General features: G+C 39.7%; 1 pseudogene; it reads left to right on the forward strand.

Annotated features, from left to right (window-relative positions):
* Nucleotides 1-12,443, forward strand: part of LOC149984885 (nuclear pore membrane glycoprotein 210-like) — a 34,430-nt pseudogene that overhangs the window by 15,449 nt on the left and 6,538 nt on the right.

Below are 12,443 nucleotides of genomic sequence, written 5' to 3' on the forward strand. Positions count from 1 at the left end.
GCGAGAGAGACAGAGACCAAGACAGACAGAGCGTGAGACAGACAGAGCGCGAGACTGAGAGACAGTCAGACTGAGAGGCACTCAGACTCAGAGAGACAGTAAGACTGAGACAGTCAGACTGAGAGAGAGACTCAGAGAGACAGTCAGACTGAAAGAGTCAGACTCAAAGAGACAGTCAGACTGAGAGAGAGACTCAGAGAGACAGTCAGACTGAGAGAGAGACTCAGAGAGACAGTCAGACTGAGAGAGAGACTCAGAGAGACAGTCAGACTGAGAGAGAGACTCAGAGAGACAGTCAGACTGAGAGAGAGACTCAGAGAGACAGTCAGACTGAGAGAGAGACTCAGAGAGACAGTCCGACTGAGAGAGAGAGACTCAGAGAGACAGTCCGACTGAGAGAGTCAGACTCAGAGAGACAGTCAGACTGAGAAAGAGACTCAGAGAGACAGTCAGACTGAGAGAGAGACTCAGAGAGACAGTCAGACTGAGAGAGAGACTCAGAGAGACAGTCCGACTGAGAGAGTCAGACTCAGAGAGACAGTCAGACTGAGAGAGAGACTCAGAGAGACAGTCAGACTGAGAGAGAGACTCAGAGAGACAGTCAGACTGAGAGAGAGACTCAGAGAGACAGTCAGACTGAGAGAGAGACTCAGAGAGAGAGTCAGACTGAGAGAGAGACTCAGAGAGACAGTCAGACTGAGAGAGTCAGACTCGGAGAGACAGTCAGACTGAGAGAGAGACTCAGAGAGACAGTCAGACTGAGAGAGACAATCAGACTGAGAGAGACAGTCAGACTCAGAGAGACAGTCAGAATGAGAGAGTCAGACTCAGAGAGACAGTCAGACTAATAGACAGACTCAGAGAGACAGTCAGACTGAGAGAGTCAGACTCAGAGAGAGACTGAGAGAGACAGTCCGACTGAGAGAGTCAGACTCAGAGAGACAGTCAGACTGAGAGAAAGACTCAGAGAGACAGTCAGACTGAGAGAGTCAGACTCAGAGAGACATTCAGACTGAGAGAGTCAGACTCAGAGAGACAGTCAGACTGAGAGAGTCAGACTGAGAGAGACAGTCCGACTGAGAGAGTCAGACTCAGAGAGACAGTCCGACTGAGAGAGTCAGACTCAGAGAGACAGTAAGACTGAGAGAGTCAGACTCAGAGAGACAGTAAGACTGAGAGAGAGACTGAGAGAGACAGTCAGACTGAGAGAGAGACTCAGAGAGACAGTCAGACTGAGAGAGACAGTCCGACTGAGAGAGACAGTCAGACTGAGAGAGACAGTCAGACTGAGAGAGACAGTCAGACTGAGAGAGAGACTCAGAGAGACAGTCAGACTGAGAGAGAGACTCAGAGAGACAGTCAGACTGAGAGAGACAGTCCGACTGAGAGAGACAGTCAGACTGAGAGAGACAGTCAGACTGAGAGAGACAGTCAGACTGAGAGAGAGACTCAGAGAGACAGTCAGACTGAGAGAGAGACTCAGAGAGACAGTCAGACTGAGAGAGAGACTGAGAGAGACAGTCAGACTGAGAGAGACAGTCAGACTGAGAGAGAGACTCAGAGAGACAGTCTGACTGAGAGACGGTGTGTAATGGAATAATCTCCACTCCTGCTACCAACTCTAAAATGCAGTTCACTAGTTTTCAATCCAAATACATTTTTGTGTCTGTGTGTGTGTGTGTGTGTGTGTGTGTGTGTGTGTGTGTGTGTGTGTGTGTGTGTGTGTGTGTGTGTGTGTGTGTGTGTGTGTGTGTGTGTGTGTGTGTGTGTGTGTGTGGGGGTTCTGTGGGTTCTGTGGGTCCAGGCTCAGGGTTCTTTAGAGGACTCCAGCTGGAAGCAGTGGGACCAGGCCACACCCTCATCACTATCACTGTGGAAATGGAACACTACACCATCACTTCCATGGCAACGCTGGCTCCCCACAGTCCCCTCAAGGTGCACACAGAGACTGAGAGAGAGAGAGACTGGGGGGGTTTAATTGACTTATTTTCCCCAGGTTGGTTGAGTGACTGGGAAGAGAAGAGTGGTGCGCTTACAATGCAACACTGCCGGTTCATGTGTTGCGCTTACAATGCTACCTGTCTTATGTAAGTGCCACTATTGTGGCAGCATTTACCTTCTCTAGGCCTACTTGTTATTGACATTAGGGTTTTTATGTTCTTGTCAACACAATGCAGCACAGCAATCTCACCTCAGTGAGGCGCATTCATTCTATTCTAATTATTCAGTTATATGGCTCACTTTCCCATCAACTACAACCATGCCTGTTGCTTGTAGCCTACCATTTAAGCCAGGTGGACACTGCACAACTTTCAAAATCCTAACATCGCTGAGCCTCTATTATTAAACGACTGTCTATCCAGTCGGATAAACACTCCAAACAGCCTCTCCGAAGGCTCGGTGGTGTCTGCATGGTCCTAAAGCACACCAGGCCTAATTTTGTATCACATTCCAATGATAATACTGGCGTTGACAAAAATTCATTTTTCCCCCAGTGAAAGTTGCGCCCCTGCCCCACATATACAATTATCTGTAAGGTCCCTCAGTCGAGTAGTGAATTTTAAGCACAGATTCAACCACAAAGACCAGAGAAGTTTTCCAATGCCTTGCAAAGAAGCACACCGATTTGGTAAAAATAAAAAAGCAGACCCTGAATATCCCTTTGCGCATTGGTGAAGCTGTTAATTAGGTTTTGGATGGTGTATCAATAAACCCAGTCACTACAAAGATACAGGCGTCCTTCCTGACTCAGTTGCCGAAGAGGAAGGAAACCGCTCAGGGATTTCACCATGAGGCCAATGGTAACTGTAAAACAGTTACAGAGTTTAATGGCTGTGATATGAGAAAACTGAGGATGGACCAACAACATTGTAGTTACTCCAAAATACTAACCTAAATGACAGTGAGGAAGTCTGTACAGTTTTTTTTAATATTCCAAAACATGCATCCTGTTTGCAATAAGGCACTAAAGTATAACTGCAAAAAAATGTGGTAAAGAAATTAACTTTATGTCCTCAATACGAAGCGTTATGTTTTGGGCAAATCCAACACAACACATCACCACTCTTCATATTTTCAAGCATGGTGGTGGCTGCATCATGTTATGGGTATGCTTGTCATCGGCAAGGACTATGGAGTTTTTTATGATACAAATGAATGGAATAAAGCAAAGCACAGGCAAAATTGTAGAGGAACACCTGGTTCTGTCAGCTTTCCAACAGACACTGGGAGACAGTCAAGACAATTACCTTAAACAAGGCCACTGGAGTTGCTTGAATGTTCCTGAGTGGCCTAGTTACAGTTTTGACTTAAAATGACTTGAAAATGGCTGTCTAGCAATGATCAACAACCAACTTGGCAGAGCTTGAAGAATTTTTTTAATAATAATGTTGTACAATCCAGATGTGCAAGGCTCTTGGGGACTTACCCAGAAAGACTCACAGCTGCCAAAGGTTGTTCTAACATGTATTGATTCAGGAAGTTGAATACTTACCCACTTACCCAGTATGTAAGTAGTTTTTTATTTTTCATATTTTTGTTTTACCAACTATTATAGGTTTTTCTTCCACCTTGACATTACAGAATATTTTGTGTAGATCGTTGACAATTCAATAATTGTAATCCCACTTTGTAACACAAAATAAAGTGGAAAAATTCAAACGGTGTGAATAGTGAAAGCACTGTACATCTCTATTCATACAGTATACCAGGTTTCTCTCTGTCATCTCTATAAATGTACATCTCTATTCATACAGTATACCAGGTTTCTCTCTGTCTGTCATCTCTATAAATGTACATCTCTATTCATACAGTATACCAGGTTTCTCTCTGTCATCTCTATAAATGTACATCTCTATTCATACAGTATACCAGGTTTCTCTCTGCCTGTCATCTCTATAAATGTACATCTCTATTCATACAGTATACCAGGTTTCTCTCTGTCTGTCATCTCTATAAATGTACATCTCTATTCATACAGTATACCAGGTTTCTCTCTGCCTGTCATCTCTATAAATGTACATCTCTATTCATACAGTATACCAGGTTTCTCGCTGTCATCTCTATAAATGTACATCTCTATTCATACAGTATACCAGGTTTCTCTCTGCCTGTCATCTCTATAAATGTACATCTCTATTCATACAGTATACCAGGTTTCTCTCTGTCTGTCATCTCTATAAATGTACATCTCTATTCATACAGTATACCAGGTTTCTCTCTGTCATCTCTATAAATGTACATCTCTATTCATACAGTATACCATGTTTCTCTCTGTCTGTCATCTCTATAAATGTACATCTCTGTTCATACAGTATACCATGTTTCTCTCTGCCTGTCATCTCTATAAATGTACATCTCTATTCATACAGTATACCAGGTTTCTCTCTGTCTGTCATCTCTATAAATGTACATCTCTATTCATACAGTATACCAGGTTTCTCTCTGTCTGTCATCTCTATAAATGTACATCTCTATTCATACAGTATACCAGGTTTCTCTCTGTCTGTCATCTCTATAAATGTACATCTCTATTCATACAGTATACCAGGTTTCTCTCTGTCATCTCTATAAATGTACATCTCTATTCATACAGTATACCATGTTTCTCTCTGTCTGTCATCTCTATAAATGTGCATCTCTATTCATACAGTATACCAGGTTTCTCTCTGTCTGTCATCTCTATAAATGTACATCTCTATTCATACAGTATACCATGTTTCTCTCTGTCTGTCATCTCTATAAATGTACATCTCTATTCATACAGTATACCATGTTTCTCTCTGTCTGTCATCTCTATAAATGTACATCTCTATTCATACAGTATACCAGGTTTCTCTCTGTCATCTCTATAAATGTACATCTCTATTCATACAGTATACCATGTTTCTCTCTGCCTGTCATCTCTATAAATGTACATCTCTATTCATACAGTATACCATGTTTCTCTCTGTCTGTCATCTCTATAAATGTACATCTCTATTCATACAGTATACCATGTTTCTCTCTGCCTGTCATCTCTATAAATGTACATCTCTATTCATACAGTATACCATGTTTCTCTCTGTCTGTCATCTCTATAAATGTACATCTCTATTCATACAGTATACCAGGTTTCTCTCTGTCTGTCATCTCTATAAATGTACATCTCTATTCATACAGTATACCATGTTTCTCTCTGTCTGTCATCTCTATAAATGTACATCTCTATTCATACAGTATACCAGGTTTCTCTCTGCCTGTCATCTCTATAAATGTACATCTCTATTCATACAGTATACCAGGTTTCTCGCTGTCTGTCATCTCTATAAATGTACATCTCTATTCATACAGTATACCATGTTTCTCTCTGTCTGTCATCTCTATAAATGTACATCTCTATTCATACAGTATACCAGGTTTCTCTCTGCCTGTCATCTCTATAAATGTACATCTCTATTCATACAGTATACCAGGTTTCTCTCTGTCTGTCATCTCTATAAATGTACATCTCTATTCATACAGTATACCAGGTTTCTCTCTGTCATCTCTATAAATGTACATCTCTATTCATACAGTATACCATGTTTCTCTCTATCTGTCATCTCTATAAATGTACATCTCTATTCATACAGTATACCATGTTTCTCTCTGTCTGTCATCTCTATAAATGTGCATCTCTATTCATACAGTATACCAGGTTTCTCTCTGTCTGTCATCTCTATAAATGTACATCTCTATTCATACAGTATACCATGTTTCTCTCTGTCTGTCATCTCTATAAATGTACATCTCTATTCATACAGTATACCATGTTTCTCTCTGTCTGTCATCTCTATAAATGTACATCTCTGTTCATACAGTATACCATGTTTCTCTCTGCCTGTCATCTCTATAAATGTACATCTCTATTCATACAGTATACCAGGTTTCTCTCTGTCATCTCTATAAATGTACATCTCTATTCATACAGTATACCATGTTTCTCTCTGTCTGTCATCTCTATAAATGTACATCTCTGTTCATACAGTATACCAGGTTTCTCTCTGTCTGTCATCTCTATAAATGTACATCTCTATTCATACAGTATACCAGGTTTCTCTCTGTCTGTCATCTCTATAAATGTACATCTCTATTCATACAGTATACCAGGTTTCTCTCTGTCTGTCATCTCTATAAATGTACATCTCTATTCATACAGTATACCAGGTTTCTCTCTGTCATCTCTATAAATGTACATCTCTATTCATACAGTATACCATGTTTCTCTCTGTCTGTCATCTCTATAAATGTGCATCTCTATTCATACAGTATACCAGGTTTCTCTCTGTCTGTCATCTCTATAAATGTACATCTCTATTCATACAGTATACCATGTTTCTCTCTGTCTGTCATCTCTATAAATGTACATCTCTATTCATACAGTATACCATGTTTCTCTCTGTCTGTCATCTCTATAAATGTACATCTCTATTCATACAGTATACCAGGTTTCTCTCTGTCATCTCTATAAATGTACATCTCTATTCATACAGTATACCATGTTTCTCTCTGCCTGTCATCTCTATAAATGTACATCTCTATTCATACAGTATACCATGTTTCTCTCTGTCTGTCATCTCTATAAATGTACATCTCTATTCATACAGTATACCATGTTTCTCTCTGCCTGTCATCTCTATAAATGTACATCTCTATTCATACAGTATACCATGTTTCTCTCTGTCTGTCATCTCTATAAATGTACATCTCTATTCATACAGTATACCAGGTTTCTCTCTGTCTGTCATCTCTATAAATGTACATCTCTATTCATACAGTATACCATGTTTCTCTCTGTCTGTCATCTCTATAAATGTACATCTCTATTCATACAGTATACCAGGTTTCTCTCTGCCTGTCATCTCTATAAATGTACATCTCTATTCATACAGTATACCAGGTTTCTCTCTGTCTGTCATCTCTATAAATGTACATCTCTATTCATACAGTATACCATGTTTCTCTCTGTCTGTCATCTCTATAAATGTACATCTCTATTCATACAGTATACCAGGTTTCTCTCTGCCTGTCATCTCTATAAATGTACATCTCTATTCATACAGTATACCAGGTTTCTCTCTGTCTGTCATCTCTATAAATGTACATCTCTATTCATACAGTATACCAGGTTTCTCTCTGTCATCTCTATAAATGTACATCTCTATTCATACAGTATACCAGGTTTCTCTCTATCTGTCATCTCTATAAATGTACATCTCTATTCATACAGTATACCATGTTTCTCTCTGTCTGTCATCTCTATAAATGTGCATCTCTATTCATACAGTATACCAGGTTTCTCTCTGTCTGTCATCTCTATAAATGTACATCTCTATTCATACAGTATACCATGTTTCTCTCTGTCTGTCATCTCTATAAATGTACATCTCTATTCATACAGTATACCATGTTTCTCTCTGTCTGTCATCTCTATAAATGTACATCTCTGTTCATACAGTATACCATGTTTCTCTCTGCCTGTCATCTCTATAAATGTACATCTCTATTCATACAGTATACCAGGTTTCTCTCTGTCTGTCATCTCTATAAATGTACATCTCTATTCATACAGTATACCAGGTTTCTCTCTGTCTGTCATCTCTATAAATGTACATCTCTATTCATACAGTATACCAGGTTTCTCTCTGTCTGTCATCTCTATAAATGTACATCTCTATTCATACAGTATACCAGGTTTCTCTCTGTCATCTCTATAAATGTACATCTCTATTCATACAGTATACCATGTTTCTCTCTGTCTGTCATCTCTATAAATGTGCATCTCTATTCATACAGTATACCAGGTTTCTCTCTGTCTGTCATCTCTATAAATGTACATCTCTATTCATACAGTATACCATGTTTCTCTCTGTCTGTCATCTCTATAAATGTACATCTCTATTCATACAGTATACCATGTTTCTCTCTGTCTGTCATCTCTATAAATGTACATCTCTATTCATACAGTATACCAGGTTTCTCTCTGTCATCTCTATAAATGTACATCTCTATTCATACAGTATACCATGTTTCTCTCTGCCTGTCATCTCTATAAATGTACATCTCTATTCATACAGTATACCATGTTTCTCTCTGTCTGTCATCTCTATAAATGTACATCTCTATTCATACAGTATACCATGTTTCTCTCTGCCTGTCATCTCTATAAATGTACATCTCTATTCATACAGTATACCATGTTTCTCTCTGTCTGTCATCTCTATAAATGTACATCTATATTCATACAGTATACCAGGTTTCTCTCTGTCTGTCATCTCTATAAATGTACATCTCTATTCATACAGTATACCATGTTTCTCTCTGTCTGTCATCTCTATAAATGTACATCTCTATTCATACAGTATACCAGGTTTCTCTCTGCCTGTCATCTCTATAAATGTACATCTCTATTCATACAGTATACCAGGTTTCTCTCTGTCTGTCATCTCTATACATGTACATCTCTATTCATACAGTATACCAGGTTTCTCTCTGTCATCTCTATAAATGTACATCTCTATTCATACAGTATACCAGGTTTCTCTCTATCTGTCATCTCTATAAATGTACATCTCTATTCATACAGTATACCATGTTTCTCTCTGTCTGTCATCTCTATAAATGTGCATCTCTATTCATACAGTATACCAGGTTTCTCTCTGTCTGTCATCTCTATAAATGTACATCTCTATTCATACAGTATACCATGTTTCTCTCTGTCTGTCATCTCTATACATGTACATCTCTATTCATACAGTATACCAGGTTTCTCTCTGTCATCTCTATAAATGTACATCTCTATTCATACAGTATACCAGGTTTCTCTCTGTCATCTCTATAAATGTACATCTCTATTCATACAGTATACCAGGTTTCTCTCTGCCTGTCATCTCTATAAATGTACATCTCTATTCATACAGTATACCAGGTTTCTCTCTGTTATCTCTATAAATGTACATCTCTATTCATACAGTATACCAGGTTTCTCTCTGTCTGTCATCTCTATAAATGTACATCTCTATTCATACAGTATACCAGGTTTCTCTCTGTCTGTCATCTCTATAAATGTACATCTCTATTCATACAGTATACCAGGTTTCTCTCTGTCTGTCATCTCTATAAATGTACATCTCTATTCATACAGTATACCAGGTTTCTCTCTGTCTGTCATCTCTATAAATGTACATCTCTATTCATACAGTATACCATGTTTCTCTCTGTCTGTCATCTCTATAAATGTGCATCTCTATTCATACAGTATACCAGGTTTCTCTCTGTCTGTCATCTCTATAAATGTACATCTCTATTCATACAGTATACCATGTTTCTCTCTGTCTGTCATCTCTATAAATGTACATCTCTATTCATACAGTATACCATGTTTCTCTCTGTCTGTCATCTCTATAAATGTACATCTCTATTCATATAGTATACCAGGTTTCTCTCTGTCATCTCTATAAATGTACATCTCTATTCATACAGTATACCATGTTTCTCTCTGCCTGTCATCTCTATAAATGTACATCTCTATTCATACAGTATACCATGTTTCTCTCTGTCTGTCATCTCTATAAATGTACATCTCTATTCATACAGTATACCATGTTTCTCTCTGCCTGTCATCTCTATAAATGTACATCTCTATTCATACAGTATACCATGTTTCTCTCTGTCTGTCATCTCTATAAATGTACATCTCTATTCATACAGTATACCAGGTTTCTCTCTGTCTGTCATCTCTATAAATGTACATCTCTATTCATACAGTATACCATGTTTCTCTCTGTCTGTCATCTCTATAAATGTACATCTCTATTCATACAGTATACCAGGTTTCTCTCTGCCTGTCATCTCTATAAATGTACATCTCTATTCATACAGTATACCAGGTTTCTCTCTGTCTGTCATCTCTATACATGTACATCTCTATTCATACAGTATACCAGGTTTCTCTCTGTCATCTCTATAAATGTACATCTCTATTCATACAGTATACCAGGTTTCTCTCTATCTGTCATCTCTATAAATGTACATCTCTATTCATACTGTATACCATGTTTCTCTCTGTCTGTCATCTCTATAAATGTGCATCTCTATTCATACAGTATACCAGGTTTCTCTCTGTCTGTCATCTCTATAAATGTACATCTCTATTCATACAGTATACCATGTTTCTCTCTGTCTGTCATCTCTATAAATGTACATCTCTATTCATACAGTATACCAGGTTTCTCTCTGTCATCTCTATAAATGTACATCTCTATTCATACAGTATACCAGGTTTCTCTCTGTCATCTCTATAAATGTACATCTCTATTCATACAGTATACCAGGTTTCTCTCTGCCTGTCATCTCTATAAATGTACATCTCTATTCATACAGTATACCAGGTTTCTCTCTGTCTGTCATCTCTATAAATGTACATCTCTATTCATACAGTATACCAGGTTTCTCTCTGTCTGTCATCTCTATAAATGTACATCTCTATTCATACAGTATACCAGGTTTCTCTCTGTCTGTCATCTCTATAAATGTACATCTCTATTCATACAGTATACCATGTTTCTCTCTGTCTGTCATCTCTATAAATGTGCATCTCTATTCATACAGTATACCAGGTTTCTCTCTGTCTGTCATCTCTATAAATGTACATCTCTATTCATACAGTATACCATGTTTCTCTCTGTCTGTCATCTCTATAAATGTACATCTCTATTCATACAGTATACCAGGTTTCTCTCTGTCATCTCTATAAATGTACATCTCTATTCATACAGTATACCATGTTTCTCTCTGCCTGTCATCTCTATAAATGTACATCTCTATTCATACAGTATACCATGTTTCTCTCTGTCTGTCATCTCTATAAATGTACATCTCTATTCATACAGTATACCATGTTTCTCTCTGCCTGTCATCTCTATAAATGTGCATCTCTATTCATACAGTATACCAGGTTTCTCTCTGTCTGTCATCTCTATAAATGTACATCTCTATTCATACAGTATATCAGGTTTCTCTCTGTCTGTCATCTCTATAAATGTACATCTCTATTCATACAGTATACCAGGTTTCTCTCTGTCTGTCATCTCTATAAATGTTACTCCTTGTCCCTCTGCTCATCCCTCTCTTCCCCCTCTCCAGACCCTGGTTTCAGAGGTGGTCTTGTTTTTGGGTGCGTCTTGCCTAGTCGTCTTCGAGGGGGGGCCACAGCCCTGGCCCCTGGTCCCTGCATGTTTCCATGGCGATCCCAAGGCTGAGGGGGAGGGGCGTGGAGGCTCTCAACCTATCAGAACCCAGGAGATCCCAGCAGCATGCCTACAGGGTCACCTGCCACACCCTGGGGGAACAGGGGGGGTTTAGATAAATGGAAGGAGTGTGTGTTTCAGAGGGGGAGAAAGGAGTGTGTATTTTCAGATGGAGGAAGGGAGGGAGGGACAGGGGTGTGTGTTTCAGAGGGGGAGACAGGAGTGTGTGTTTTCAGAGGGGGAGACAGGAGTGTGTGTTTTCAGAGGGGGGGACAGGAGTGTGTGTTTTCAGAGGGGGGGACAGGAGTGTGTGTTTTCAGAGGGGGAGACAGGAGTGTGTGTTTTCAGAGGGGGGGACAAGAGTGTGTGTTTTCAGAGGGGGAGACAGGAGTGTGTGTTTTCAGAGGGGGAGACAGGAGTGTGTGTTTTCAGAGGGGGGACAGGAGTGTGTGTTTTCAGAGGGGGGACAGGAGTGTGTGTTTTCAGAGGGGGAGACAGGGGTGTGTGTTTTCAGATGAAGGGAGGGAGGGAGGGACAGTTGTGTATTTTAGTGTGATGTCTTTAGCTAATTGACAATACATGGACTTTATAGAGTTTATTGACTGACAGTAAAACATTCTTATTGAAGCTGACACCAATTTCTCAGATACAAATACAAGACAATATTCCATTTAAATGTAAGTATTTGCCTCTCTGAATCAACTGTGTGTGTCTTTGTGTGTGTGCAGTGGCTGGTGTACAGCAGTGGGAACTCCCCAGGTCCTCTGAACCAGGATCCCTCAGTAGAACGGAGCGAGAGTAGACTGCAGCGCCCCGGGTTCTCTCTCTCTCTCCCTCCTCCCCTCCTACTCCTCCTCTCCTGTCCCACCCGTGCCCTAAGCCCCACTATCCTGCCAGTCTGGTGAGTGTTTCTCTATCGCTCATTGTTTCTTTACCTCCCCTTTTCCCCACCTCTCTCTCTCTCTCTCTCTCTGTCTCTCTCTCTTTCTCTCTCTTTCTCTCTCTGTCTCTCTCTGTCTCTCTCTCTCTCTCTCTCTCCTAGTTTATCTCTGTTTCCCTCTATCACACACAGACACATGCCTCGCTCCCTCTCTCCCTTCCTCCCTCATTCTTACTCCAATTACTTGCAATGTGCCTGAGAAAAGTGATGGTGGTCTCCATAGCAACTCCTGTGTC

This window comes from Oncorhynchus mykiss, chromosome 2 (assembly GCF_057628025.1).
Source record: "Oncorhynchus mykiss isolate SJ-2025 chromosome 2, ASM5762802v1, whole genome shotgun sequence".
NCBI lineage: Eukaryota > Metazoa > Chordata > Actinopteri > Salmoniformes > Salmonidae > Oncorhynchus > Oncorhynchus mykiss.